At 41.6% G+C, this 24,548-nt stretch overlaps 1 protein-coding gene across 1 annotated transcript in view; it reads right to left on the bottom strand.

Annotated features, from left to right (window-relative positions):
* Positions 1-24,548, bottom strand: part of LOC135487074 (otoferlin-like) — a 119,196-nt gene that overhangs the window by 72,933 nt on the left and 21,715 nt on the right. The gene's annotated exons all lie outside the window — the stretch shown is intronic.

The raw sequence follows: 24,548 nt of genomic DNA on the forward strand, positions 1-24,548 counted from the left end.
GAATGCTGATGGATGATGTTCTTTTAGTAGAGACGTGGGAAGAAAGGAATGACCACTTAATTCAGCCAGAGGCAAAGGCATTATCTAATGCCTAAAGTATTTAAGTCCTCAGATCGGGTCGATAGAGCAGTGGCCCTCAGGGCAACCAGGGAGTGCAATGAACGATGACGGATACTAGGAAAGTTGGATAACCATATTTCCAGAGGGAATGTCATTAAAATGTCTAAGCATTAGAATTGAGAACTCTACGATGCCCTGAGGAGTGAGCAGAACCGTTGAGGAAAGTGGAACGTGTTAAATCTTAGGTAATTGAGCCAGCTGACCTCAGGATAACTCAGGGAGGTAACAGGGTAATCAATAAGAAGACTTCTGATAATTAGCCAACTCATCGACAATAACCTTGGACAAGAGATTGTGAAATGGCCACATACGCGATTCATCCTGGAGCACACCTAAGTTGAGATAAGCATGATTGGGTGATGAAGGGCTCTTCAGGACATGGTCACATTGCTGCTCAAGTGTGATCTGCAATCACACAATGTGTGTTGTTGTCATAATGGTCAGTCCCCTTGATGTTGGAGTACGACGGGGAATTCGGCTGAGCTGATTTTGATATGAATGTTAAGAGATATGCAATGCAATGCACATGGTCGTATCGTTTTATTGTGCCCATATGGATATTTCGCTTTTTGTCATTGTAATATTGTCATTAATCCTCTGGACCAGATCGTGATAAGGCAATAATCAGCTGCTGCGGTACCGAAAGGCATATAAACTGAGATGTAACTGTAAGGGTTTGCTAGGGCAGTCCCTGATATTACTTTCTAATAGTTTTCTGGTGATCACAAACAAAGCTGCCAAAAGCTTACCATCCGTAAGGGCAAGGTACAGTGGCCAATGTTCTTAGGAAATGATACTGTGCGAAGGTGCTCAGTCCACCTGATTTTGAGAGACGGTTGCAAAGGGTGATATGTTTTGCAGAAAAAATGGAATATCAAATCATGACATTTCCCGTCATGGCACGGATGATCTTTTCCTTAGCGATGGTTCTTCAATCCTTTGCGCGCAATCATGGAAGCAATTTAATCTAGTAAGTTACATGATAAACGCTATGGCCATTAGTTGGATAAGTAATCTCAGACCCTTTAGTGAATGGCATGCTCTCCAAGTGAAGTGCCTGATGTGCCCTAAAAGACAAGTCAGACGTTGATTTTCTTAAAGGCATGCTTCTCCTTTGAGTGACAAGAAATTGGTATGAGATGTGTTTGGTTGCTTCTAACAATAACAAAAAGAACCCCAACAAACCAATGTAGTCTCGATCACTTAAGGATAAACTCAAGACGAAAGAATTGCTGTCATGGTTTGACAAATGTTATTCCAATTGCAAATAGTTGTTCTACAGTTATGAGAAAGTCTGTAGACCGAGTAAGGCCAATACCTCATATCATGTCGAACACCAAATTAATCTACTTTATAACATCTGTAGCCAGTATCCCATGCATAATATCAATAGAAGGATTGACTTAAGTGTTTAATCAAGAAATTGCCTCATGGTCCCAGCACTCCATGTGAGCACTGGCCGCTCTCTCTTGGGAGCAGTGGTCTGATGCCTTTTTTTGCTCGGTATGCTCGTCACTTTACTACAGAAGTCGGGCACTTTAAGGTTGGTGCTGTCTAGAAGTTTCATATCGTCTGCATCTTATCTTTTCCTTATCAGCCATTGCTTGTTGTGCTGGTCACTACCGTAGAAGTCAGCTACTCTAAGGTTGGTGCTGTCTCAAAGTTTCAGAACTACTGCGTCTTATCCTTTCCTAACCAGCCGCTAATTCTCCTTTGCCTATACCTCGGAGAGGAACCCAGACTTTGCTTCACAAAAATTGGCTCTGGAGTTAAAACTACATGACCGAATCGGGATATCTTGATCTCATGTTTTTTTAGAAAGATTCTCCATCCACTGGTTTCTGTGGCTTTCGGTCTCTGGATGGTGGAAGTATGGTTCTCCATACTTCTTAATCTCAGCCATCCTGTACAGGTTCGTCACATACGTCAGTGTCACTTGGTTCCTCGGAATCTGCTGTGGTTGGCTGCCAGAATCGGATAACCAGCGCTGCGACGAGGTCAAACTGTTACTTCATGACATTTTTATATCATCAACTAGCTATTGACATTGTGTTGCAAACTCGAATGAGTTGAAGTAATGTCAAAACCTTGACCATCACCGATGACGTAGTTTGTGTCAAACTTTATCAGATCACAAACTGTTCTGAATAGGTTAATCGTATCACAACACATTTGCAGAAACTACGCCGTCACATTTTTATTGGTGATTAATGGATGAACCAGACAACTGAAACAACAATGTCACAATAGAAATTGATAATCCCTAGCAACGACCGGATACCAACAACTCTCACGTTTTATTAATTGCAATATGCAACCTCAATTCAGCAACCAGGAGTCGTCGCATGTACATATTTATACAGCGATTGTACATACATAACCCCTGGGATGAGGACGAAATCAATACGGGATGTTGGTTGAAAAAATGCGGCACTCAGTGAGAGGTATTGGCGCGGTGTGACGTAGGCATATTGATTTGTAATCATGGGGTAACCACATGCTTTCAGCAATGAAACTTTGTTAGCCACCGGAAAACACGCAAGGGAGTTATGGATAACGAAGCCAGTTAAGCTTAGAGTTAAGATTAAATTGCTTTTTCTCAGGAAACTATGCAAAAGCAAGGTTTATCACTAAATGTCCACCCACACCCCTCATCATTCCCTCCAACAGGGGCAGTGCCATGGGCCTTCAGGGTCGATGAACCATCAAGACCAAGGACATATCGTCCCCAAGGATGTAATTTACACTTGTCACCACACTTCTGGTTGGCTGGACATCGAATAGACAAATCCATTACCAGGCCGGCCTGTATAAGGAGATAAACTGTTCTGACCCAATAGGAAATTTTCTCTCTGTTTCACTTGGAATTGATATACCTTTATTCATCACAGCCGCCGTGGTTCATACATCCACTTCACATAACATCGGAAAGCCCCAAAAGGAAGAAATCTGTCATTGGCATAAGGTTTCTGGTTGGCAAGACATTGAATTGACAAGGCATCTCTTGAGAAGATGTGGTATTCACACACAATGATTGTCAATGTTGCCTTTAGTTCACCACACCCTTCGAAACACAGAGCTTATCACCTCTACCAAGGATGAAGAAGGCAATGATGGTCAATGTTGTCTTTAGTTCACCGTCCTCTTCCAAGAATGAAGGAAGCAATGATTTTTGATGTCGCCTTCACTCTACCAAGGATGAATGAAGCATTCATTGTTGATGTCGCCTTCAGTTCACCTCACTCTACCAAGGATGAATGAAGCATTCATTGTTGATGTCGCCTTCAGTACACCGCACTCTACCAAGGATGAAGGAAGCATTCATTGTCGATGTCGCCTTCAGTTCACCGCACTCTACCAAGGATGAATGAAGCATTCATTGTTGATGTCGCCTTCAGTTCACCGCACTCTACCAAGGATGAAGGAAGAATTCATTGTTGATGTCGTCTTCAGTTCACCGCACTCTACCAAGGATGAGGGAAGCATTCACTGTTGATATCGCCTTCAGTTCACCGCACTCTACCAAGGATGAAGGAAGAATTCATTGTCGATGTCGCCTTCAGTTCACCGCACTCTACCAAGGATGAAGGAAGCATTCATTGTCGATGTCGCCTTCAGTTCACCGCACTCTACCAAGGATGAAGGAAGCATTCATTGTTGATGTCGTCTTCAGTTCACCGCACTCTATCAAGGATGAAGGAAGCAATGATTGCCAAGCAGCTTGGTGTGACCTGAGGAAACAGACATGCTTCCAACGGCAGACGGCAGAGACTCATGACAGAAACCATTGCAAAACAAGGCTGGTCTTCGCTTGAATCTTTGCCAACTCTTTTCCCCTGCCCATTGCAAATGGAAAAAATGTGACCAACATGCCCAGTTCTAAGCAGATTACAACGTAGTACCTTGTTGTACGATTGATTTCACCTCACGAGTGACTGGGCTCTGTTCCCTTGTGGCATGAAATTGATCAGATATCACTGATGTGAAAACGACACAGCAAATCGTCGATCGTCAAAGAAGATCTCGGTTTATCGTATCGTGGAGCAGACAAGAAATGTGTTGTAGTGTTGAGTGGTTCAGATTTTGGTCTAGTGTTGTTATTGATTCAAAATGAGCAGATGATCACAAGAATTCCAAGGCGCAGTTAAGATTGGACTGAAGTTAGTTGTGTAGATTGTGAGCTTTCTTTGTTGTAGCAATTGAATATTTGTATCATCTTGAGTTTGACAAGATGGCATGCTCTCCTCACAATGATGACACAACGCAAACACAAAACCCTCCAACATTTTCACTCTTATGTATTAACCATTATATTTCAAAAGGAAATGCTGAATTTAGCCTCCAGCAAAAATGAGCAAATTCATGAACTTTTGGCTCCTGGAACACTGTCAACTTCAACAATAGGCAGAATTTATCAATGTCCACAACAGGGTCAAAAAAACGTAAAGCCCAACATCACTGATCACCCTCCTGCGACTGAAACTCAATATCTTGATTGATTCTCATGCCTTGCTTGTGCAAATTTGCCTTCTATCAAATTTAGCTAAGCACCGATTCCATTGCAGTTTGTTACCCAGACTCCGGTTCAATCAGTTGATTGGCAACAGTAACACGTTAAGAATATAAAAAAATCTCTTTGGCCGTAAAGAACGGCATTAAAAGCTAGGAAGAGTCGTGGTCTAAGAATGCATCATCCCACCACCAAAGAAAGCCTTTCTCCCACATCATTTCCTTCTAATCTGTGTTGGTAACATTCCAGTTTGGTTTAGGAGTGAACATTATTTTACTATTTCAAAACAAATTTATGAACGAAATTTTTTCAATAACCAAATTTCAACATACGAAAAATGAAGAACCTTGACTAATGAAACGCAATAGCTTTGACACCTCATCATTATTTGCCAGATAAACTTGATTATAATCAGCATAATTGACATTTATTTCACAAATTGGCAGCGAACGAATGATCGTTACTGACAGCAGTGAAAATTCCACAGATATCTCGTATCATAATTGAATCTCGAAAAATCAATTTCCATGCATTTTTGGCAGTCCTGAGCACTGCTGGCTGAAACCTGGTGTCGTGAAGACAGGATCCCCTTCTATTCAGAATTTTCTCTTCGTCGCTATTGGATATCACTGTTCCTATAGCAGTGCGATAGGCCCAGCAACTTTGTATTCGGCTGATTGTTTGTAACATGGAAGTGGAAGACTTATGGACAACAAAGTGAAACATATTACAAGAACTCTGGCATTTAAGAGAAAAAGTAATCACCGGCAAATAAAAAAATCCTTTTTGCACCAGATTATGATACGATTTTGCATAAGCTTGTTAAAGTCATCAACATCTCAAGCCAATTATCGGCAGAGATACGCATCATATTCCAATTCCCGGTGTGGTTCATTCGGCTTTCAATTTGTCAAACAATATGATAAGGAAATGGAGAAATTATGGCGCAATTCCCCGCGGAAGGAATACAATTGGTAAAGGAAGCATTGCAGACGATCTCGGATGATATTGCATTGCCTGGCACGCATCGTCTAACAGTAACCACGTGGAGTCTGTGGAGTTATGCCAACATTAATGTGTGCTCAGATGATGGATGGAAAACAAAGAAAAAATATTTTTGCTTAGCAGACCATAAGCATTGGGTAGAATTCATGGCTGGAACTTTTACGTACTGTTACTTTTACGGTTAGCTGGTTTCACTGTCAAAGTGACCAATGCAATTTTCATCCAAACTATGTTCTATAAATGAGTTCGGGGATTCTACGCTGCTCAGTACAATGTAACATCGTGTTACCTTTTATTCATGCCCAAAGACAATCGTTAACCGCATCCATAAGCTTTTTAAAGAATTCTCACCAGCCCTAAAAATTGTCTTAAGAACAATAAAGAAAACCGATAATTTCATATAAAAGTGTTACCATGTCGTATTTGCACCAAAGAAGAATGCTCATACGGCATCGCTGGGTCAGGAAAAACATCTCACACTCTTCCTAGTCATAGATGTAATCATCACCCTTGTTCCTAATCATCAGGTGCTTAATGATCTGTTATACTGCAAATTACCCAATTTATCTCCCATGTTTCATTTATGCCGAGACGAAAATAGACAATCGTATGCATTTTTCATTAGACCGATGATTGCTAGGACTGGAAAGAAAAGGTCTAAACTTCCATTGAAGGATAGAGAACAGGCAGAACAGAAATGATTAGTGTGAATAAAAGGGACAAGTTGGCACACGTAACACAGCATCACAACACCAAAGCAGTCAACCTGCCAAACTGGCGGACTCGGATAGAATTCCATGCACATCTTCTTGTCAAAATCCCTAACTGATACTGATTGAAATGAACCCTATGATGAACGTGATGCAAAGAAAAGAAAAGTCCCAGACCAGTGGGCGTAGCTGAGGATGTTCGTTCAAGCGAACGGAGGCGTAATTTCATGTTTCTCTGCGTGAATGGCAAGCAGTCGATGATGGAGCTGATTGCATCTTGCCCATGAAACTTTAGCCATACAAGACGGCAGCGTGTGTGGGACGTGATCAGTTAGTGGATCACTTGCAAATGGTATAAGTTGTATTTGCCCTCTCACCAAGTGGCGGTAATACCAGTTGGGGGCTATTCCGACTTCTTAACGCTCCTCTAACTTTTTCCTGATTTATCCGACATTTTATGTCAAAGAAACCGACGTTAAGAAGTCGGGAAAATCCTTCTACTTGTGTATGTACTAGTTGATCACTCGCAAAAGGCAATGTATCAATCATTGACCTCTCACAAAGCGGGACCAGTTGAGATCAGTCAGAGCCAGATGTGTAATGTGGGCATGAAGGGGTTAACGCAAATATCATCAGCCCCCTCAAGTGGGATACCCAAGGACCATTGACAGTAGCAATAAACCCTCGATGACGTGAGAGAAGGATATGCGTGAAATCACTCGAAATTCCAACACGGTGTTACCACGGATACCTGCTAATCGCAAGATTTCTCGAGATAGGCATGATTTGGTTTCATGTTTTGTTGAGATATGAGGGTTTGAATCTGATGCAGAGAAGCCTTAGAATTGGAAAAAGCAGCTTATCAGAGATGGTGGATTGTGTACAGGGTGATGCAGAAAACGGCTTTCAAGAAACTGACCTGACTCCAAGATGGAAAAAGTCGTTAATTGTCATCAAGGTTAATCTGAGATCCAGCACAGGATCCATGATAACATTACTCGCCATGCAATCATTCCATTGTCACGAAAAAATATCTTGGAAGATAAAGCTACGGTCTGCTGTAATTTCATGTCACATGCTAAAGATGACGATTGCGTCGCGATAGAAAATCTAATTCAATTTCGACAAGGAATGTCATCAAATTTTAATCTTTTCTTTGATGCTGTTTCTTGTTGAGGACTTGAAGGAGTCTTTGACATCTACAGCGCGAGCAGACGTCATCAAGATTTGCCATGGTAACCATGCATAATTGAAAAGGGATGTGTAAGGGGAATTAAAATTAACTGAATGTTATTTGCACTTTTTCAGGATGGGACACTGCTGGGATCTTTTTTCAAGGTGAACGTTAAACACGAAAAGCAAAATTTCAATCAGAAAAGTGAGTCAAGCAGATATGCTGCGGCTGCTTCTATTCAACCAGGAGTTCACTGGGCCTGTTTTGATCGCCATTCGCATCAAATATCAACAATGGTGTGTCATGGCAAAGCTCAAAACAAGGTAACACCCATGCTCAACAACAGAGTTTTTGTCTCAACTTATGTGCCGTGACATTGAAATGATATTTCGCGGCAGTTTCCATATCTCGATGTGTCCATTGGGCCCAATCTGATCACCAATCACATCAACAAACTGTCAGACGAATGATTCATGTTCTGACAACTTGAACCTAGTATTACCAAATAGAATGATCCACATAATATATCATATGTGTATGATGATACTATCACATCCAGCATTATCCAAATGTCCGTCTAGGGAAGTCAGGATTTATTCAAAGAAAACCATCATCAATAACTGTCAGTGATGATATTTCAAACCAGACATTGACCTTATATGTATTTCGTTGTTTCAGTTTGCAGATTGCATAAAGAATTGCCGGACGATTCTAACGGCCCCGCCCATTAAAACTACACCATCATCTTGTCTTTGCTTCGTGAATAAGAACTGCACCTTGATCATTGACTTACATCATAACAGGTTGGATGTCTGATAGGAAAGATGGTTCTCGATGCTCCAAGACAAGATTTTGAAGTAGATGACTATCTCTACCAGCAGACACACGTCAAGTATGCTGGACTCAAGGGAGGCCTACTGGTGGAGTGAGGAGAAGCCACCTCCTCTCCTCACCAAATCCTCGAAAAGTAACGTAAAATAACGTTGAAAACGTAAAAAAGTCGTCATCAACGACGAACTTCTGGAAATTGTATTCGTTCCCATACCACAGCAGCATCGATGTATCCTCTGCTGCTAACATGCAACATGGCATACTCAAACATTTTACCCAGTTAAAGAACGAGAAAAGTTAATTGCAATTAAGACTATCCATCAGGAGCGCGTCGGGCGAGATCAGCATGCTCAGACATGTCAGGACAACGAATGACGTCGGCAGCCATTAGGAACACGTCGGGCGAGATCAGCCTGCTCAGACATGTCAGGACAACGAATGACGTCGGCAGCCATTAGGAGCACGTCGGGCGAGATCAGCCTGCTCAGACATGTCAGGACAACGAATGACGTCGGCAGCCATTAGGAGCACGTCGGGCGAGATCAGCATGCTCAGACATGTCAGGACAACGAATGACGTCGGCAGGACGACCGTGCTGAGAATCAAAAACACGTATTAGGCTCGGTGAAAAAGTAATGTTATGTCTATAAACAGCCAGGATTTGATCATAAAAGTGATTTTTTTGCTGATAAAGGCAAATGTAGTAGACTGGCATGACTCGGGTTATTTGGTCAGTAAATTGTCATTTGGACGAATAACCTAGTGGCACCAGATATACGAGACCATCATGGTTCATGGAGAGGTTGACTGGGGAGATGAAACAAGAACACTTCTGATGGGTGAGAGGCAACGGGAATCAACCCAAATAAAGACAGGAGCCATCACAAGAACCGGACTTTGAGGACTACTGAAGATACTTGGTGGAAGATGACCAGTGTGGTTACCCTCCAGAGCTGTTATTCGTCCAACATTCCACCAAGACCAAGGTATGACACACGCACAGCCAGCATGTCACGAAAGATTATGAATGTGCAAATGATACTACATGTACTTAGTCTATTAGGCAGTTGAGGACTGTCACATCCAAACATCTCCTAATCAGTGATGAGTACATGCTTCATTAACGAATCGCCAAAGGGAAATTGTCATGTGATTTTGAATTAAGGATCCAGTACAAGTGCTACAACATGCCCTAATGCTGTGAATGGGTTGCTGGCAAAACCAAGATCACCAAACTCAAGTGCATAGATCATTGGCACTGGAATCTTGACTGAACAGAATACACGGCTGACACCATGCATGGACACAATTTTTGGCCAAATAGTGGCCACGGTCAATGAAAAACTTTGATAAGATGTTTCGATGTCGAACACACACTTTATCACTTTCACTGTCAGTGTCACTGTCATTGGAAGATCTGATTAATACCAGCGGACATATCTCACCAAGTTAAACTGACATCACCCACTCACACAATTTCTGACCAAATAGTGACCGAGGACGGCGATAAATGGATGACATGTTTTGATAGGTCAAACACACATGTATCGTTTTCATCGACAATGTCACTATAATCAGACAATTCTGATTAGCACCAACTCTGTCCCCACAAGGGACATATCGTACCAAGCAAACTGACAGCAGTACTGACGAGATTTCACAGCCATGAGGCCCCGCTCGACACTACCGTATCGTTGCTAGGATATGGGAAATTTGCCGATAATGACGGCATTGCGAGGGCGTGGGTGGCGGAGGTAGAGTGTACTTGGGGAAGTATTGGAAGATGGCGTATGGACTGTCAGTGAATGGACGGCTTGATTAAATCTGGTGCATGATCGACTCTCGTATCAGATCATGAAGTTTAAGGGGGCGACGGCGACTAAGTCACTTTTTTAACATTCACTACTTCATGTACTTCGTATCTGTTATACCAACCAGTGTTTAATTATTACCCTCAGGCCAGTGACATCACCTCAATTATCACTTTTTGCATGAGACGTCAAGTGAATTTCAATAAAAAAAACTAACGTTTGTTACAAAGTACTACCAAAGATTATACTAATTGGTAAACTATTTCATCATCAAGAGATTAGAAACTGCCTATAATTGGTATGATAATAGGTGGAGTCAGGCAAACAATCAATTTATTGACTTAGCTGTCATGACAGCAACATTGACTAGACTTCCAATCCTAACAGTCGAGAGAGCTTTACAAACAATCATAACAAATGTATTGATAGACATTATACCATATTCCCTAATCAAACACTGCACAAGCATAACGGGCGTAAATAAATAAACGGTAAATGTAATTAACAAGGAAGTAGTTCATCATAAGTTATAGCAGAGTGTTTTTTCATAATAAACATTAACCTATTCACTCAAGAAAATAATAGCCTGGTGTTTTCCTTTTAGTTTAGAGTACTGAGTACACAGCTCTAGACCAACTGGCCAATTTGCCTTAACGGCAAAGCCCCCAAAGGACCGTACTGCACCAAACCTCAAGCTTACTATACTTGGACCCTCCGTACAGTGAGACTACCGGCACTGGGTCATGATAATGTACATGACTATCACGAAGGAGTGCTTGCTGCTGCTGGATCTCACTCCTCTACAACATCTGCAGCTCACAGTTTATTCTTGTTATAGAATTACAAGATTCAACCATATTTCTAGAAGTACCTCCAACCACATTTTGAGCATCATCAAATATAGATTTTGTTCCTCAAGCACGACATACTTCTATTAATCTCTGCCACACACAGATGTGAAATAAATCAACATTTCCTTTCCTTTCTTAAATAGCGCCAGCTTTACTTCAATCATGTAATTGATTTCTTTAGCATTTAGCAGACGCTCCTGAAGTCTTAAGGTCAGGGGTCACATCCAACATTGATGGATTGAGCCATCGCCTTATCAGGGAAAGCATTAAGTAGGATACTATACGAACGTATCGTTCGGTAACTTGCCATGCGGCGATAAAGTATTGCGAAAATCGCCTGGTCTCCAGATCGATCGCATGAATTGATGGGCAATTAATAACGTACGGATCTAGGACGACTTAACGAGTAAATATCATTGGCTGTCGATCGATACGGCCAACACATCAATGAGACAGCAGCGGGACATCACCTTGATTACAGCATGAGGAAATGTCTAGGTAAGGTTAAAAGACATCCAGTCTTCATATCGACGATCGTTCCTTTGACAGAAGAAGAGTCGTAGGAGATTTTCTTTCATCGCCATTTCTTTACATGGCAATCTCTTTGTGGAGTCTGCATCTTTTTACTTCTCATTGTATCGTATGACTGACTCGTTACTGAATGAAGTCAGAAAAGCTATCAGTTACTTCGAGGTTTATCAACTTAAAGAAAGCTACACAAAGAATGGTTCATGTTTTTAAGTTACTTGGCAGGTATCGTAAAGCTACTGTGAATGACTTCATCACAAAACTGTATCTGACACTTACCACTTGTCGATTATATATTCGGCTTTCTTTCCTGAGTGTGACTCTGACAAAACCTTTCTAACTCCAATTAAAAAGCCACGGCGTTTTCCTTTTAGTCTTCCTGCCTGAAATCAGTCCTGCTCTTAGAAATAAAGACCATTCTGACCCGAAAATGACAGAGTTGCTTAAGGCAAGAAGCCACACTCTTATAGGATTTTGTCCAAATTACTTGTGCCAGGTTAACTATCGCTGGCCATCAGACGCTGGCACTGAGGCATGAAATCTCTCCGGTTCCATCAAAGGCTGGAGCCATCCAGTCAGCTAGAAATGTCCAATATCCCCTTCAGTGGAATCATGTCGCACGAACGTTACAAAGGTGGAAACAGGAGTTACCCTATTTATTACAGTCAAAGATGTAATAGCCATCAGAATATCTGACTCCGCACTCATGCGTAGTTACATCAGATCATTTTCTTCTTCTTCTGCATTTTGAATCGAATTGAGATGCACACGTACCAGTCACCTCAGATCACTTAGTAGGATGCTTTTTCAGACTTCTTACCGGTTTCTGAAACTTTTTCCTGATTTACCCGACAAAAGTCCGACATTGTCCGACTTTTCCCTGGATCTATTCTAAAATACACTCATTGACGAACATTTTTGATTGAGTGCATCTTAAGAACGATACAAAGGCCTACTGTGGAAGGATGAGAACATGTGCCCATCCATACTCGAGAAAGGACCCTTGCAATTTGCTAAGGTAGAATTGGTGAGTGAATCCAAAGCAAGACACACCTGCCAAGATGCCATAAGCAAGTCAACTCCGATTGATATCTGTCTCTTAATTTGGTTTTCTGTAATCAACGCGAGTGGAGTCTGATGCCTGAGAGCAACACTTTAAAGCAAATTAATCAATCCATTGTCACACAGCCATATCAGACTTTTTAAGTTTAAGGTTCGGGATAGGACGCTGAATTTGAATTGATCTGATAAGTGGGATTGTACACAAAACACCAACGAGATGATGCATGGTGAGCGTTATTCACACCAGGCTACGCATAGCAGTTAGCCGAATGATATGCCGGATGATTTACTGTTCGTTGGAATGGATCATCGCGCACACTCAAGCTGTGCAAGGTAACAATGCACTTTTTAAACAGCAAACCACTTGTTGCAAAGCCTTCTGTCACCATTCCACATGCGTTGTACCATTCCGGACTTGGAGATAGATTATGAGACTTGGATTCAGCAGCAGAACAATGCCAACTGTAGATGAAGGGAAAAGGAAAACAACGCCATTGACATTGCATCAGTCACTGCGGGCCAAAAGAACTCATTGGAATGTCTCGCCACGCTCACCCACGCTCACTCACGCTGTGCAGGCAATCGAGATAGTAAGACATTCATACATGATGGGGACAGCCTTGTCATATTGGGAGAAGATATGAGGCGTTTGAGCTGCGATGATGAGGCGAGAAACAGCTTGGGACTGTTCTATGAATAATGAAACATGTTGTGCTGTGAATTAGACTGTTGATCACTGCTGGGGGAGTTGTGGAGGTCAAGGTCATCCCAATGGTTGCCATTGGTATTTTATTTGATAAAAGAAGCTGATTACTAACGACATTCATACTAGCAACAAATTTCATTGGCGTTTCAAAAAACCTGCAGCAATATTTAGTTGTTTAATGAAGAGTGTATAGTAAGTACAGAGCTCTGAGGGTGGTTCGTGGATATGTCAGAAATGAATCGGTCAAAAAGCTGTCTACCATGAGCTGTCTGCACTCTATGCATGGGTGGCCCTCAACACATAAGCTCTGTAACTTAAGAGAAAGCTGGTGCACCTCCTTCATTTGATATGCGCTTACAAGTTCTGATCAGAATTTGTCAATTTTGAAGCTACAACATCACCAATGGTAGTCCAAGAAACTAAATTTGAACGAGTAATCACAAAATTGTGATTATTAACACTGTAAATCAATCCAAGACAGGTTTGCCTCTGTCATCAAAGATACTTGAGATTTCTAGTACGTACGCAAGATGTAGCAAAGCTCGTTCAATATTTGTCCTTTCAAATCCATACTGCACAGACATTAGTATTCAGCAACCAAACAGAAATAGGCGGGATGAAGTGACATGTCATCAATCATTTTGCCGTGAGGCATGTCATGGAAATACCAGACGGAATTATGATAAGAATTCGAAATCTTTTACTTCAGTCACCAATAGCTTTGGTAAACTTAAGATAGATCTGGAAGGAACTGTCGTGGACGGTAACAATCATTTCTCTGTGCTGTTACTGATGGTCTTGGACACTTTAAACATGTTTCAAGTATGTTAGGTTGTCGGGGCTCTGGGGTAGAAAGACTATGATTAGAATGTGCAGTACTAGGGGCTGGGTAACCAGAATGGTTACGGCAAACACACTCATAGTAGGAGGCTGTTTCCGACTTCTAAACGGTTTCTCCAACCTTTTCCAGATTTATCCGACAAACCTCCGACATTGTCAGACTTTTCCCTGAGTGAGCTATTTAGTATTTATATTTAGGGTCACTCCGAGTGTTTGGTTCACACCTCAATAAACCCATTCATCATAGGCCGTTGATCTTTAATACCCTATTTTGGGAAGCCCTAGCATTTTTCAGTTATTCCAGAAATCCGAGCATTAGGGAAAAGTTGGACAATGTCGAAGTCGGATAGATCAGGAAAATGTTTAAGAAACCGTTAAGAAGTTGGGAAAAGCCTCCTACTAGTGACAGTAGCATGAATGTTATTGAATTTAATAATGCTTATAAATCCTGATAAAAAAGGAGAGCTCAATAAATCCAATGCTGTTACCCAATTTCCTTTGATTATGACATTTTCTGATGAAAAAGTTCCCTCATGCTGAGTTGATATTTCCACTAAATTGCTAGTTTCAGCACAACGACCGTGATAAGTGACAGCGCTGAGCAATTTCAAGAATGCAATCCGGAAATTGCCGAATAGAAATTTATTAATTTAATGTAGTTGGTTTGAATGCTTTGAGGCAATGCTGCAGGATGTTTGATACCGTGAAGGAGCAAAATCACATGGCAGTATTGCGGGGTATTCTCAAATGCAAATCTGATTTTATTGTAGGAATAGAAAGAACACTTCCTACAACATGGCAGTATTGCGGGATATTCTCAAATGGGGATTGTAGTCGAGGAAAGAAGTATGTGGTCACCTTGGTTATGGATGTTACTTTATCCTGAAAGTGTCAGAGAAAGTGGTGGTATTTCCTCGCTGGATTGTCGATTTCATCTGATCATGCCTGAGGTATCAGTGAAAGCAGGTGACGCTTCTCTCAATAGGCTGATTAATCACCTGTGAACAGTAGCATGGCGTAACACACCATCATAATTGTAAGGTAACCTCAACTATCTACTGTAATTTGACTCCGCCAACTGATTGTACAACAGTGATACCATTCCCCATATTGTCTAACTGTGTCAGTCTGACAATTGTATTTCCGGATAAAAAAACCAAAGTGTTGATTGTCGATAAGTCTGCGTGTGTAGCATCGAGCCTTCAAGGTGATTATGCCAATCAACGATATACTTCATGTCATGACCAGATCGTAACATCACATTCGGCAGATTTCTTTTCTTGGTGACAGATACATACCCGGGCCCAATTTCCACCAAACTGCATGTAGTGTTTTCACAGCGCGCATCTTAAAGTGAAAATTAACCCAAAGAGGCACCAAGAAATCGATGCCGATGTTCTCAGTCGTGAATGCAACTCCTTTGCCATGTGACGCAAATCATTGACATAGTTCATACAGAACCGAGATGCTGAGGAGAGTTTCCCATCTTGAAGATGTAACCCAATAGAACATGCCGCCAGTCAGTAAGCAAAGACGACTTGTTGGGCCAACGCTATGTTTGATGAGATCGAAGAAGACTCCAAGTCTTGTTTGAACGTTTTATTGATGCGGTACAAGCTTTAAGTGTAAACCGTGGCTTAACTGCAACAATTTCAATTAGCTCGTCAATGAAATTTAATCTTTTAGCATAAAGCAAGATGGTTGATGCACTGCAGGGCCAATAAAATCATGAACTTAATGATCTCAGAATGGAAACTCCCATGACGCGGCCAAATGGTAATATATTCACATTCAGCAGCTTCCGTGTAATAAGAATCAATCAAAATATTGGTTTTGATTTCCTCAGTCGGACATGTCAGACACACATAACAGAGACTGATCACCTTATTCGACAGAAATAAACCAGAATTTTTAATTTCGCAAAGATAATCCAATGTCCATGCTGACATGATGAGCTCAAACTAATGGGGCGCAAATGGAACATGAGTAAATGGGGTACTTCCACTAAGCCTAGCAATAGACGACCATGCGAGGATCATTGATATCTGGATCACATTGTCGTCTGCCCCACTCAGATCACGTGACGTAATGTATCGTCATGGTTGTGTTATCCTGCTGATCCATCCCGTCGATTACCAGATTACTGTGGGAACAATACTGTGATCATACTCCTGGTGCAGTGATATTAGTGTGATAAGGCGGAAGGCTGGGTTGTCCACAAACTGCTTCAGGCTGTGTTCGTTTGTGACCTTGTGATGCACCACACTGGACGTCAGTTCCACGTTCCCTGATTCAGTTCTATCGATCAATCACCAAACCATGAAAGAAGTCATTAATATGATAATTACTCATTATGTATAACACGTCAATGGATCATCCATAATTTGAATTTTATTGCTTTTTTAGTCGTGATCGATACCGTGTCTGCCGTATGAATACATTAGTAGTATTAACGGCCGTTATATGATGGTTTATGTGGAGATAATGGAAGAATTGAGGTGCGTGCACTGTATCAAATGTTGCTGATTTTGAAAACACACCTCATGAAATGCAGTCTCTCGCACAACAGTTTGATGTTAGAACTGACATGCAGAAACTACTTTTCACAGCTTTGAATTGCCACTTATGTCATAGAGATCATGAAAATTCTGTATTCAATTTAATTCATTTTATGAACCGAAAAACAAACTTTTGTTTTGCCATCATCAGTGGCATTGTGTCATTGGAGCTTTAGGTTACACAACGCCACAAACCAAAACCGTTTGTTTTCTGTAAATAAAGGGCTTTAAAGACCTCAGTGACATAATCGCGCAGACATTTACCGCTGATTGCTCCACTAATTGTCCTAGTTGATGCTCTATTGACACTTCTAACAAGTAGGCCAAGACCTTGTCAGACCATATGTAATGTTATTGCTGCAGCAATCAGTACCATGTAACACCTGCCAATCATCTACAGTGCGATGTCCTCCCTGATCAATTTGTTATTTAGGCAAGCAGTTTCCTTAAGAGTGAGGGAGCTACTGATAGTGATATGGTAGACCTAACCCTGCCCTATGCCTCGATTTGAAAAACAAGTATCGGGGGAGGGGGGGGGGGGGGTAAATGGAAGACTGATAACCGGCAATCAATGAGTAAATGTTACTTGAGCAATGTTTCCAATCCTTTTTTGTCACGTGACACACAACAACGATTGCTTCGGGGTGAAAACCTAACGTATTTCAGTAGATCAAAGTGGTAATAAATTGTCAATATTTCATGAGTTTTTATTATCATCTTTATCACAACATTTGGTAAAGTGTCTCTCTGAACACGCCATTTCTCGCTAAATGACTGTCTCGCCTCGAGTAAGCGGTGACATTTAAATGGTGATTGATAATCAATACAGATATCGAGAATCTATCGCCCTCGGAAACTGCTCCAGGGCGAAGAGGAGATAGAATTAATGTATCATTGATACACACTACTCTCACTTTCCACGACACTCTCAGCCTCGTCCTATGGGAATAGCTACGTCTGCTGAACGGACCGATCGACCACCCGAATATCACGAGATCTCGCAGTGAGATGCGGGATACTCCTGTGATCCTTCCTGTAGATTACGAAAGAGATCGGCCACATGCTGCATTACAAAAACATTGATCATGAATAAAACGGTTATAATGGCGCCTTTATCGTTTGTACAAACGGAAGCATTCTCCTTCATAAACGTTTCTGTCGCCTCGGGGTTGAACTAAACCAAGTGATAATCAATAGAAACAATAAAGTCAAAAACTTTTGTTTACTGACAAGTTCAGCAAAAACAAAGAGTTCAAATAATGAAAGTTTTACATAATCCCATTGTCTAACCTGCGGAAACTAACTTGGCCTACGAGTGACATTGATACTGAAACAAGCTAGCTAAAAGCTACTGGTGAAGCCTATCCTACACCCACTCTTCAAAACGTTGCCTTTGATATCCTCTCCACGTGAGCTGTGGCAGAAAGGTCATATCGAGCTAAAACATAGAATACGAGAATGTTTTTAAATATTTTATGAGCATTATTTCAGAAATATCATTTGTTTTTGCAAATGAACCCACTTAAAACATCAATAATGGTGTTTTTATGAAGAAAAAAACAACACCTACATGGCAAGACTACTGGATTTTATGACTATGCACTCCTTCATCAAATGCAACTAACAAAAGGCACTATGTTACCTAGTGTCAATTCTCTATGCTCTATTTACTGAGGTCACTGATCTGACCAAGTTAAACAATACTATGCCCTAAACAGTGGTTGTAATCAATTATTGATCGAATCATATCCGAACCAATTAATGATTGCGGTAACGCCCTGGGGATAATACAGAGGGGAGTAATAAACATGATGATGTCAGTATGGCAGCTTTTTATCATTCATTTCTCATATGTTACATTTTACATTCAAGTCCAACAGGAGTATGACCAAGCACCGCAAATGAGCGGTTTTTGCCATAAGCGTTCATGATCACGAGTCGCATCTTATTTACAGCACTCGTTTGCTCTGTCACTCTGAGCTGGTGGTCTCCACCTGGTTAACTTATCACATGAACCCTCACTAATTGACTGACACCTATTGTCTCACAAGTAAGCAACATATTGCCACAGCCATCAATGCAATCTGTGATGTACAGCAATATTTACCATGTCAGTTTGTCCTCGAATATCAACGTTACTACAAGATTTACACATCAACTGACGCAAGACTTTCAATGATTCGCTGACTCCGAATGATTCTGTAGACTGCGGTGATATACTGGTACGGTGTCGGACTCATTGTGGGTTCGAACATCAATCATCATAGGAGGGGAAGGCTGCATTCCAAGTTCTTACTAGAATCTGCATCACCACGTCATGAATAACTCTCTTGAACAACAACCCATCCTTCTTATCACAAGGACAATTATAAACTAACCTTCCCATAAAGCAACAAGCACACCACAGCCCCTGGCAAAAAAATACCCAGAGCCTTGTCTTCCATCCATTCCATTCTCATTAACAAACAATGTACACAATTATTCCATCTTTGAAGTTTCTAGATTGGCCATTTCCAGGTGCATTACCAGAAACTAATTAGCTATAAGGAAGCAATGGTGGTCTGCCGTCTTTGAGTTTCCTTGTGGGTAATCGTTGGGAGGATGTGGTCATAATGAGACGAGATGGAGCCAGAAATGAGGAGTACACGTGGTCCTTTGCTGAGACAGGCAACAGTGTAAGCCTTCATTAAACCTTTCAACAACTGGAGCGGGCTTATTGAGAAGTTGGAACCAAATATATCAATTACGCTTGGACTAGTGGTACAATCAATAATAGTTCTAATTGGTTTAGGATTTTATGTTCTAGCCAAAGTGGTGGTGCCTATGGTCAACCCTATTTCTATACCACCTGGTATCAGGACGAGGGAGGGGCTCGACATGAGAAAGGAACTGGTCATGCAAAAATATCATGTAGGGTCGTCCACGCAGACAATTGATTATCGTAAATGTCTCAGCAGACGGCCTTACCTTACCAATCTATGAACACGAACGCGCCATTATGAATGAATAATAACCGGTGGATCATAATCACCAGACAGCCGTAGATCACTGTATTCTTAGACCCATTACCAACACGAAAACATGAGCATATGTACCATCAGCAAACAATAGATGAGAGCCATGTGAGGGTACCTTTGAGGGCAGTAGTCGAAACCCACCAAGCCATTACATGAAGAATTCCTTCATTGTGCATTTATTTTACCAAGAAATGACACTAAAAATCTTATCAGAACTCAAAGTGCTCAGCATTGATAATAAATGGCTGCAATGTCATGAGCCCACTAAAATGTATCCTTCCTCATTTCCCAAAACATAAACAAGAATGATGAAATTGCATCTCGTGCTCTATAACATTTAGGATGGTGATTGCAAACCAGTTGTCCTTCTTTCACACGATTATCCCCAGAGTAACTAATAATGATAAAGCACAATCTCCCATGAAAACTGGTGGGGATGTTGCACCAGTCGGGGACTGCTGTGCTTAAACTTAGATCTAGCTGCAGCCGTCTTTTGGAATTTGCAGCTCTTGTGGGGTACAGTCTTCTTCCACATTGAGTATGCTGCTCTTGTGAGCATTCACTGCACGGCCTACCACCCAATCGGAGTTGATTTCTTGCTTCAAACAGAGGAGTCAATCACAATCTACTCATGCTTATGCTAAACTAATTGAATCATCTCACTCGGTTAATGCACAATAACTCATTATTGAATCATTGGACTCAGTTTTGCCTATGATCCATACCAGTTTCATCAAAGAGTGAAGGATCTCTCACAGTCTCTCTACATTCTTCCTTCTGATTCATAAACAAACAACAACAATGGTAAAATCGAATTCCTCTTGGTTGCCTTGCTGACAACTCTAAGCTCTGCCCGAGATAAGAACAGTGGATAACAATCACCGGTAGCAGCCTTTTTCTGACATCTTAAAACGGTTTCTCTAACCGTTTCCTGATTTATCTGACAAAAGTGCGATATTTTCCAACTTTTCCATGAAAGCCCTGGTATTCTTCACAGGTTTTCTGGAAATCCGACCTTTAAGGAAAAAGTCGGACACGGATAAATCAGGAAATAGTTAGAGAAACCGTAAAGAAGTCGGAATAAGCCTGTGTCTAGTGAATTGCGTTGGATGAAATATCATGTGACTGGGATTCATACGATAATGATTATTTGGGACACCATTGGTTCACTCAAAGCCCGACGATCAGCTGTGTTGTAAACAGCACTTGATCTTGGACACAGAAAGGTCAAAGGAGAAGCCATTACTTCTTGTTATCCGACTCCTACAAGGAAGCTTGGCGTGATTCGATGCTTGAGTATCTAAGGAGTTTAGCTCATGTGACCCCCGGACATGGCTGGCTCTGTCAAATGAAGCAAAGATAAAGGACAAGGCTGCAGCTAAATGGGAAACTGTATACTGTGGATAGGATTATAGCTGGCTGAGATGAGGGGCCTGCCAGTATCGACTCATTGAGGGAGGTATTAAGGTCAGTGAAGTCAGAGCAGACTTAAAAAACTAACCACAAATGGAAGGTTGTAGGTTTCAAATGACAAGCGTTTCTTGTTTGAGGTGAGTTTGTCGTACATTCCCTTGCATGAGGTCAAGACAAGAAAGTGACAGATTTCGAATGTAAGGTGAAGTCAAGGTGTATGTCCACATGGTCAGCTGGTACTTCATCATGAGGTTTGAGTCAAACCCAGGCCAAGGTGCCAACACGCCCGATGAGCTGGAACATCAACATCATTTTGACTGAGATTATGACTCGGGATTTCAAGGTGAATTCCTCCAGGCTACAAGAAATGAGAAACCCTTGTTGAAGGTGAGTATCCACCACCCCATATCTATCATACGAGGGAGGGTCAACTGATGAGCTGCAAATTAAAGGTGACAACAAACCTTTTCACGGTAAATGGTTCATTCTATAAGAAGTTGACCAGCCTTGTTGAGGGTAAACGTCCACGACCTTGTCGTACCTCATATCCATCGTATGAGGGAAAGCGGTACTGACAAGCTGCACATTCAATTACTCAATGAAGCTAATCAAGTGAGAACAACATGAACCGGTGGTATTTATGGCGGGCTAGAACTAATGAGGAGTGGTAATGGACCCTTCTCTCACGTCAACGCCCATTAGGAAGGCTTAATGCAACACGAACTCAGCTTGCAGTGTTAGACTTTTTTCCTCCTTTTTTGAAATTTGAGCTTTTCACCAGCATCCAAAAGGGTTCATCTTCCCCTTAACGCTGCTGTGACTTCGACCCTCTAGCAGGGCCCCGCATTGGCCCAGTTTCTCCGACCTTAGTTCATTAGGTTTCTCAACACTTGCATCAACAGGTCATGTTGGAATGGTGGCAGTCATCGTTTGCAAGCTGACAAACGCATGCAGTCTGGGGTATATGGGGGCCTCCAGTTCACAAAGATCTGGGAAGAATAAAACCTCCTACCTTGAAGAAAACCATGGCAGATTCTGACACTATGCTTATGAAAATATATATCACTCACCTGCAATAGATAAAGAATGCATTTTAACAGAGTTGTTCAGATTAGAAGATCACATCAACTTTATGGAGGATGTCTGCTTACAAAAACAAAACCTGTAAAAGGAAATAATAACAACAGTACAAGTTTCCTAGGCAATACTGTATCATTTCCTGACTTGTTAGACCTAATATATGAATGAGTTACCAGTATGCAAGACTTGGTAGTAAAGCAACAGCCTTTCACTACCTGATCATTACGCTGTACCCTCTATCTCTGCTGTGGACATATAGCCCCTGCTTCTATAACATATGGTGCCAATGAATCTGCACCAGATCAATAGAACCGCCAGTAACTTATCCCATAGTCGGCTTTGAAATGCCAAAGCCACATTCGGTCAGATTTAGGATCTAGTCTATGAAGATAAGAGACCATCTCATAAAAAAGGCATGAAATGATAAATCCTCTTGACGTCACAGGGCAGACATCAGCTTCGTTTCTGTCACATTTTTTATCAGTACTGATCTGGTACAGCTAGAATTCTCAAAGTCAATATGTCTGTTCTTGTATCATGGCCACCTAGATCGTAATCATTTCGATCATTTTGACGCCACCCTATGTCACTCTTGTTCTATCAACCCACCTCTTTTGGCACTAGATTCAGATCAGGTCAATGGCATCTGATGTCCACACCGAATTAATCAATTCATTTAAATTCGAGTTACACAACCAGCTGCGACACACAGAAACCACATGAACCCTGCACAGACGAAAGTCTAACATAGTTGCCCATTGAAGCAAACTGATTTGCACTCTTGTTCGACCAAGCGATAGAAAGGATCAGAGAAGATGATTATCATCCTAGTGTAAGACATTTTAATAAGAAGTGACACTGAATTGATACGCACTCTAACAAAAGAAGAAAATATGAGAATCTCGCTGGCATTGTCAACAGCTATATTGCTGTGGTATCACAGGGTATTGGGAATATCTAGCAAAGATTGGCAGTTGTCAATGTCAGGCAAGCAGACTGTGTCAGATTAGCTAGAAGAAGACATCATCTTGAGCTAGTTTGGCGTCATGGGTTATTAGACATTAGTTACTAGCCTGAGGGCGATATGGAAAGAGCGGCAACATAGCTTGGTCAAAACTCCTGTCCAAAAATGAGGTAGATGTATTGTTTCAAACATCGCAAATCTGCCTAAAACGGCATGTTTTCTCAGGTACGGGTACGGTAGTTGCGTGCATCTGTTTCATTGAAACGTCCTCGCACGACCGGCACCGGCACATATCGTCGGTGATGATGGAGAGAACGGTAGCCGGTACATATTCACTGAGAGCACGGTTCACTAGCAGTTCAACGTGCTCGTGACGTGACGAGAGCAAATCTCACGGTTGGAGCGGAAATCCGACATATTGCTGACATCATCGGCGCCAACAACTATTTCTTTTGACCCTGCCCGAGTCTTTTAAAATAGATTGACTCTGACCCTGCTGACCTCGATTTTCAAAAACTTTAAAAAAAGGCAATTCAAAGGTTAAATCAAATGCAAAGATAATGTTTTATATCACTGAAGTATATAAATACGATATGCTGAGAAAAATCTGTACAACTATCGAGATGTACGATTACTTGGAACTATTTTGGCAAATTACTTTGCCACCTGCGCGACCTTGTCACAATTGCGGCGCGCTCGTTTGTATACCGCATATAAGAGGCGAATAAATTCTCCCTTTCAGCATGGGAGCCTTTACGGTTCAGCGCTAAGTGTGTTTGACTGTGGATCGGCTGGTCACGGGTTCGACTCCCGGTGAATCTGGCGCATTTTTTTTCTTTTTTCTTCTTCCGTATCTTGTTATCTAATCCAGAGGGTATCCTGAGCTTCAGGCTTTTTATACTCCTTCGTCATATCGAGAGACGGAGGATATTGAAAACCACTGGTGTCTATAGCTGGATGGTTAAAGGGGTACGCTGGTCGTTGACGTATATCTACTGCTGGTCCAATCATATCTAATTCCTACATCCTCGCACGACCGGCACCGGCACATATCGTCGGTGATGATGGAGAGAACGGTAGCCGGTACATATTCACTGAGAGCACGGTTCACTAGCAGTTCAACGTGCTCGTGACGTGACGAGAGCAAATCTCACGGTTGGAGCGGAAATCCGACATATTGCTGACATCATCGGCGCCAACAACTATTTCTTTTGACCCTGCCCGAGTCTTTTAAAATAGATTGACTCTGACCCTGCTGACCTCGATTTTCAAAAACTTTAAAAAAAGGCAATTCAAAGGTTAAATCAAATGCAAAGATAATGTTTTATATCACTGAAGTATATAAATACGATATGCTGAGAAAAATCT

This window comes from Lineus longissimus, chromosome 4, assembly GCF_910592395.1.
Source record: "Lineus longissimus chromosome 4, tnLinLong1.2, whole genome shotgun sequence".
Lineage (NCBI taxonomy): Eukaryota > Metazoa > Nemertea > Pilidiophora > Heteronemertea > Lineidae > Lineus > Lineus longissimus.